General features: G+C 42.6%; 1 pseudogene; it reads right to left on the bottom strand.

The window, feature by feature from the left end:
- Nucleotides 1-2,025: 2,025 nt before the first annotated feature.
- On the bottom strand, nt 2,026-7,569 carry LOC110303402 (ubiquitin-conjugating enzyme E2 N-like; annotated as a pseudogene).
- Between the last annotated feature and the right edge of the window lie 407 nt (nt 7,570-7,976).

Genomic DNA, 7,976 nt, shown 5'->3' with positions numbered 1-7,976 from the left:
TGATGCAGAGCTTCATGAGTGACACTCTGGTATCAAGGCTTCTATATTCATGCAGACTTAGTTCTATATTTGTTTGTTGGGGTTTGTCTGGTGCTGCTATGTGTTCAAATGCTAAATTCTGTACCCCAAGATTTGATCACTTCAAGACAAGTAAATTCCCAAATACATCTCCTTTGGTATGCAAACTTTAACACCCCCCCCCCATTTAAAACTATTGGTTAAATAAAAATGGCTACAACCAAATACTGGGGAGAATAGAGAGAAGCAGAGTTTGAGTTACAGGATTGGGGGGTCACAAGTAAGGACAACAAAGAAGAAGGAATAAGGAGAGAGAGAGGGAGAAGGAGCAAGGATAAGAGAGAACAGGTCTCCATCGTCATTATGCACCAGCAGCAAGTGCCTGAATGAAATGCCTCCCCAGCACACCAGATGGCTGGATCAGAAATGACCTAGGAAGATTCAAACAGCAGATATTTGGGGCACACAGTTGGGGAAATGGCCAGTCTAGAATTAGAGAATTAGATAAGGGGTAGTCCCTGAATAATTGCCCAGAGCCTAATAAACAATCCATAATTTGAGTGTCATTCATTTGAAGCTAGACTGGATAAACTTAATTCATATTAATTTCTATTTATGTGAAAATCCTTCAGTAGGGGCTGTTCTGATTTGGACGCTGTCTCTGGTAGGTGATTCCAATTCCTTTAATCAATCTTCTGCTGCTCGGAATCAGTAATGAGTCCTTCCAGGACGTGAAGGAATGAAACTAGGGAATCAGGCTCCTGGGACTTCCCTCCAGGCAATTTGCTTTGTTCTAGAACACATTCCGGCTACACACAGAGGGACTGGCTAACAATGAATTGTTTTTTGTAGACAGTGACCTGAAATGCTCAGCGCTTTTTTTCTTTGTAGAACAAAAAAAATTTTACTAAAAAAGAAGATGTATAAAAGTTTCCAGACAAGCCATAGAAAATGGTCACAAGCTTTTCATTCCTCTTTTGGGGTTGGGGTTGAGGGTCAGAGAATCTACACTTGACAGCAAAGTCACAATGTTATTAGTGAGGGCTGGGATGTTTATTTAATGTCCCTGTCTTAGTCAGGGTTTCTATTCCTGGACAAAACATCATGACCAAGAAGCAAGTTGGGGAGGAAAGGGTTTATTCAGCTTACACTTCCACATTGCTGTTCATCACCAAAGGAAGTCAGGACTGGAACTCAAGCAGGTCAGGAAGCAGGAGCTGATACAGAGGCCATGGAGGGATGTTCTTTACTGGCTTGCTTCCCCTGGCTTGCTCAGCCTGCTCTCTTATAGAACCAAGATTACCAGCCCAGAGATGGCACCACCCACAAGGGGATCTTCCCGCTTGATCACTAATTGAGAAAATGCCTTACAGCTGTATCTCATGGAGGCAATTCCCCAAGTGAAGCTCCTTTCTCTGTAATAACTCCAGCCTGTGTCAAGTTGACACACAGAACTATCCAGTACAGTCCCCAATTTGGTTTGGAAAATAAAGCTTGCCCATCTACAGCGTCTAAAGTAAGACTTGGCTAGAGAGCATATTCTTAAAAAACTGGCTAGCAGCATTTATCCAGTGCAATTAGATCCTTTGACAGGGGAAGGGGAAAGGAGACCATAAGATTAAAATAAAACTCCTTTTCCCCTAAAAAGTAAGATAAAAACACCCATACCCCTGGCAGCTAACCCTGACAATTTCGGGCATTCACATGCTTTGTACTTTAATCATGATGGGGAAAGGAGTCAAGGCAAAGAGTCCTGCTTCTGGGCATCTCTCAGCAACCTGGATGGTACTTCTAGCCTCTGCTCACGCTTTACAACAGTGAATCAGGACAAAACAGATTTGCTAATGTGCATGTAATCACCAAAGATGAAGATGCCTGGGCTTTTATTCTGTGATGTTTCTAAGACTGTCTCCATTAAATGCAAACAAACAACCAAAAACAAAAACAAAAAAGGAAGAAGTCTTGGCAAAACAGGAGAAGCTGTGTACACTTGATGATCTGATTGACTTAAATATTGTTCATGGCATAGAGCCTAGTCCATGCTCTCGCTGTTTCTATGCCTTGGCCTTCGTTGGTCTTCCATTGCTCAGCTCTATCATTTGCTAATGGATCATCTGGATTAGGAGCACTTAACAAAGCCTGGATTGATAGCAGAACTGTGCGGATCTGCAGTGCTGGGGACCACTTACCTTTCAAAATATCTAAACATATTTTTCCCAACTTGTTTACATTAGGATGATAAATTTCAGTCATGAAGCATACTTTAGGTGCTGCCATTGGGTATTCTTCTGGAAGGAATTGTTCAAGTTTAAAAGTCCCTCCCTCACACAGGGCCCCCAATGGAGGAGCTAGAGAACGTACCCAAGGAGCTGAAGGGGTCTGCAATCCTATAGGTGGAACAACAATATGAACTAACCAGTACCCCACAGCTCATGTCTCTAGCTGCATATGTAGCAGAAGATGGCCTGGTCGGCCATCACTGGGAAGAGAGGACCCTTGCTTGGTCTTACCAACTTTATATGCCCCAGTACAGGGGAATTCCAGGGCCAAGTAGTGGGAGTGAGTGGGTAAGGGAGCAGGGCGGAGGGAGGGTATAGGGGACTTTTGGGATAGCATTTGGAATGTAAATGAAGAAAATATCTAATAAAAATTTAAAAGAAAAAAGAAAAAAAAAGTCCCTTCCTCAAAGGGGAAATAATGGGTGCCAGCAATGACCACAGGAAAATAATGGGCATTGTTCTAATCTGGTTCTGCTGTAATGCCAGGAACTGGTTCTGCCAACAAATGCTGAGTTTCCTTGATGTTATTTCAGGGGCAGCCCGGTCATCTTGTCAGATAAAATTACTCGCTACTCGGAATTCTGTTTTGGATGCAAATACTTCTGAGGCAAACATTCAGCCTGAACCTGGATCAGCTGCAAGCTCACAACTGGCTTTTATGTTTGCCCAGATTCATTCTAAGTGCCTTATATTTTGCCAACAGTGTGAAGAGGTTTACTGAATTTTTGAAGCTACACTTGTCAGTTAAATTCTCATAAATAATAAAGCAATAATAATTCAAATTTTCATGCCAATCATTCCTGTCTAAATTATACCCAAATGTAGTTATCAAAGGATATTACAATATAACTTATAATATAAGTTGGGGGGAAGGTCTGAAAATAAACAAAACATTTATTTCAATTCATGTTCACATAAATATAACAAACAGATAAAGGCATATGAACACATTTGTAACATGGTAGACATTAATATCAATAAAGATGTAGTTATTTCATATACACATTATACAAAACAATACTTACTCTCTTTTTGAGGGATCTTTCTGTTTTTATTTTGTGTGTATGGGTGTTTGGCCTGCAGGTTTGTCTGTGTACCATGTGAACAGAATGCCTGAGGAAGAGAATTGGACATCAGATCCCCTGGAACTGGAATTTCATAGCTGTCAGCTGTTGTGTGGGTGTCGGGAATTGAACCTGATTCCTAACTACTGAGTCATCTTTTTATCTTTAAACTTTGTTCTCCTTTAATCCCTTCAGGAAGCACTTGGACACCCCCACCCCCCACCCCTGCCACGGGATTATCTCATGGCTTCGTAGTACAGTTTCTTTCTTTTATTTATATATGAAAGAAATATATATATATATATATATATATATATATATATGTATAAAGAAGAGAAAAAATATATATTATTTTATTGAATATTTTCTTTATTTACATTTCAAATGTTATCCCCTTTCCAGGTTTCTCCTCTGGAAACCCCCTTGTTCCATCCCCTTCCCCCTGCTTCTATGAGGATGCTCCCCCACCCACTCCCCCACTCCTACCTTCCTACTCTGACATTCCCCTACACTGGGGCCTCTAACCACCTCAGGCCCAAGGGCCATTCCTCCCACTGATGCCTAACAAGGCATTCTCTGCCACATATGTAATCAGAGCCATGTTGGTGATCCAGACCCTAGGAGCTCCTGGGCGTCTGGCTGGTTGACACTGTTGCTCCTCCCATGGGGCTGCAAATGTCCTCAGCTCCTTCAGTCCCTTTTCCAACTCCTCTATTGGTGACCCACACACACATTCCAGTGGTTGGCTTCAAGCATCCACCTCTGTATTTGTCAGCCTCTGGCAGAGCATCTCAGGGGATAGCTTTATCAGACTTCTGTCAGCAAGCACTTCAGGGCATCTGCAATAGTGTCTGGAGTTTGATGACTGTATATGGGATGGATCCCCAGGTGGGGCAGTCTCTAGATGGCCTTTCCTTCAGTCTCTGCTCTATACTGTCTCCATATTTCCTCCTGTGAGTATTTTGTTCCCCCTTCTAAGAAGGACTAAAGCATACACACTTTGGTCTTCCCTCTTCTCAAGCTTCATATGGTTTATGAATTGAATCTTGGGTATTTCGAGCTTTGGGGCTAATATCACTTATCAGTGAGTACATCCTGTGTGTGTTCTTTTGTGACTGGGTTACCTCACCCCGAATGATATTTTCTAGTTCCATCCATTTGCCTAAGACCTTAATGAAGTCATTATTTCAGATCAAAACCTCAGGTCACAGCAGATGCTGGCGAGGATGTGGCAAAAGAGAAACACTCCTCCTTTGCTGGTGGGATTGCAAACTTGAATCAGTCTGGCAGTTCCTCAAAAAACTGGATATAGTACTACCTGAGGACCTAGCTATATCACTCCTGAGCATATACCCACAAGATGCTCCAACATGTAACAAGGACACATGCTCCGCTACATTCATAGCATCCTTATTTATAATAGCCAGAAGCTGGAAACAACCCAGATGTCCCTCAACAGAGGAATGGGTCCAAAAACTGAAGTACATATACACAATGGAATATTACTCAGCTATTAAAAACTTGCACCATTTTCTCTTTCTTTCTTTCTTTCTTTTTCTTTTTTTTTTTTTCTTGTTTTTTTGAGACAGGGTTTCTCTGTGTAGCCCTGGATGTCCTGGCACTCACTTTGTAGACCAGGCTGGCCTCGAACTCAGAAATCTGCCTGCCTCTGCCTCCTGAGTGCTGGGATTAAAGGCTTGCACCATTTTTTTCAAAGCATGTTTTCTAATTCTGTCTCAGTTCCTTACTTTTCCCTCCATGACTACCTATCTTCCCAGTTTATGAAGAGATCTCCATCTTCTCGGCCTTCTAAATAAATCATCTCATGATAAGACATTGTTGCTACTAAGGTTTACTTAGAAATTTGTTGGCTACAGCACACATGGAAAAATCTTGCTGTTATAAGTACTCAGGTCAAGTCTTTTCCAATTAGAGCATAGGCAAACATCCAGGTATGACTTTCAGTTCTTTGTTATACATTATTTATCCTGAGCAAAAATGAGCAAAATTGTCTTTGGTCAATGAACTGCAAAGGTAATAGGAAACAGAAAATCTTTTTGCATCACAGAAAATTTAAATCATATATCTTCTGATTAGTAATAATACTTATTAATTCTCTGGCACACTGTCTTATATATTTTTCATAAGAAATGTTATCAGGGAATCAAAACATTGTTGTAGAAAGGTACATGAATTATTCCAATTTTAATGTGCTGTGCATGTTAATAAGTGTCGTGTAGTCTTGATAAAAATGTGTATTATATAAAGCTAAAGTCTAGTCTTTCCTTCTGAAAGGCTCACCCCTTCTTAGCATGAACACAACAGAGCCCACATATCCAGAACATAAATCTCGAGGGGACAAATCACATCCAATTCATAACATTCTCTCCTTGTTCCACATGACTTGCATCCTTGTCACAGATGCAAAATACAGTCATTTGCTTCCTATCATCAGTAAGTTACAGCACTGCTCAAAGGTACATATCCAAATTCTCATTAGAGACTCAAGACAAAGAAGTTCATAGCTATGTACTAGCTAGTTGTACTGATACCACCAGTGTGAAGGAAAAAGGAGAGAGAGAGAGAGAGAGAGAGAGAGAGAGAGAGAGAGAGAGAGAGAGAGAGAGAGGAATGCAGCAGGGCAGACATGAAATCACAAAGCTCTAAGCACAGCATCCTGCTCCCACTGCAAGGGGAGATCCATGCAAGAAGTACAGCACCCACTCCCACTGCTAGAGTAGAGTCCTGTAAGACAGACAGCTCCCTTCCCCTTCAGAGCTGTGCTGGCTGCTGCCAACCTGGCTGGTCTCCTGGGCTGACTTTTTAAAACTGCCCCAGGTTTCCCTAGGTGAGTGTTGCTCACTGTTAGTGACTACCTGGTTGGAGTTGAGAGCAGAGACTTTCCTGTCATGATTTCAGAGGGCATTCTTTTTTTTTCCCCAATGTGAAAGCAAGAGGTTTATTTTCCATCTTGTCAGGATCAACCCTCAATCAGTCCCTCTAAGTGAGTGACAAGAAAGCGACCCCAAATGTCTATTACAAGCAGTTTTTATACTTTTTAGAGGCACAGCATACAAGGTTACAGTTCAAACTTATTGGCTAAGCATATTGACTTTTAAATCTATTGTCTAGCAAGTGTGACGCACATTTGAACTTAACCTGGGACTTTCTAGAGGATGAAGTGACTATTAGTACATTCTAAGAATTTTTTACTCAAGAGTATTCCTATAGGTGGAGAATGGAACTTGGCCTAGCCTTGACCACAGGTGGGAGGGGGAAAATGTAAGGAGGGTGTGAACTAGAAAAAGCCCTTAGGGTCCCTCATTCCCCCCTTCTTCTTATACAGGCTCCAATCCTGCAGCTTCACTCAAGACTCTTGGGTAATTAATTCATATTCTTCATGTCATGTCCTCAGGGTCTCATATTGTTGGCCTAGGACCATCAGCCCCACTGCCCCTATTCTGTTTTATGAAGACTCTAAGCTTGTTCAATATGCAGGGCTCAAAGGTCAACAATAGCAGGAGAACAATTAGGGGTCCTAGCAAGGTGGATATGAGGGTGGTTAACCAAGGGGAGGAGTTAACCAAGACAAAGAAGTTCATAGCTATGTACTAGCCTATGAACCAGCCCTGGCTCTGTTCTCGTTCTCTCTTCTGCTTGGCTAGCCCTTCTCTCACCTTGGCCATTGCATCTTTAACAACCCCAGAGTGGTCTATATAAAAGCAACACTCCTCAGCTAAGGCAGCACATAGCCTTCCTTTCTGAAGGAAAAGTTAAGTCTAGTCTCCTAAGTCAACCATTTTTTAAGGTGACCGATGGAAGTTTCTATTCTCTCTATATCTAAACCATTGGCTGCACTCAGGCTGTCATAATTTTTCTCTTGTAAGACCAAAGTAGAGGTCCTGGTGTCTTCCCCAGCTACCCCCAACCCCAAAAGAAGGGAGACAGTGAGTGCTATAACAAGTTTGGTGGACAGGCACATAGGATGGGAGAAGGAACCAGAATCCAGGCGGTCATGATCAAGGTCGAGTGATCTTGAGCTTGAGAGGATTATCTGTCTTCTGTACCATCCAGTCCAGCAGGGGTCCCTGGGGAGCAGGATGTCTGCAGGTTTCACATGGGAAGCATGTATCCAGGCCACAATATCGGTGGGCATTCTTGAACAATCTCTGCAAGAGTTCCTCTCCTGCAACTGTAGATGTTGGCATTTAGTCAAGGCTCTACCCAACAGTTACCTGGCAGCAGCCTGGTCTGCCTGATTCACTATAAAGGGGCTGTTTGCCCCCTCCTCTCTCTCTTGCTCTCTTGCTCTCTTGCTCCTGCTCTGTCCTCTTATCCCTGCTCCCCCTCTCTCCATTCCCTTCCTCCCCTTTCTCTCCACATGCTTATAACCAGCCTCTACTCCTCTTCTCTCTCTCTCTCTCTCTCTCTCTCTCTCTCTCTCTCTCTCTCTCTCTTCCTTTTTCTCTCTCTACTCCCTCAACTTCCCTTCCCATGCCTTGAATAACCTCTAGTCTATACTATACTGTAGTGTGACTGGTCCTTCAGTAGGAAGGGATGCCTCAGCATGGGCCCACAGAGGCATCCCCTTCCCCAATATCTGACTGCACATCCA

Source organism: Mus caroli, unplaced genomic scaffold (genome assembly GCF_978045245.1).
Source record: "Mus caroli unplaced genomic scaffold, Mus_caroli_1 scaffold_9, whole genome shotgun sequence".
NCBI lineage: Eukaryota > Metazoa > Chordata > Mammalia > Rodentia > Muridae > Mus > Mus caroli.
This window is presented reverse-complemented; position numbering and strand designations above follow the sequence as displayed.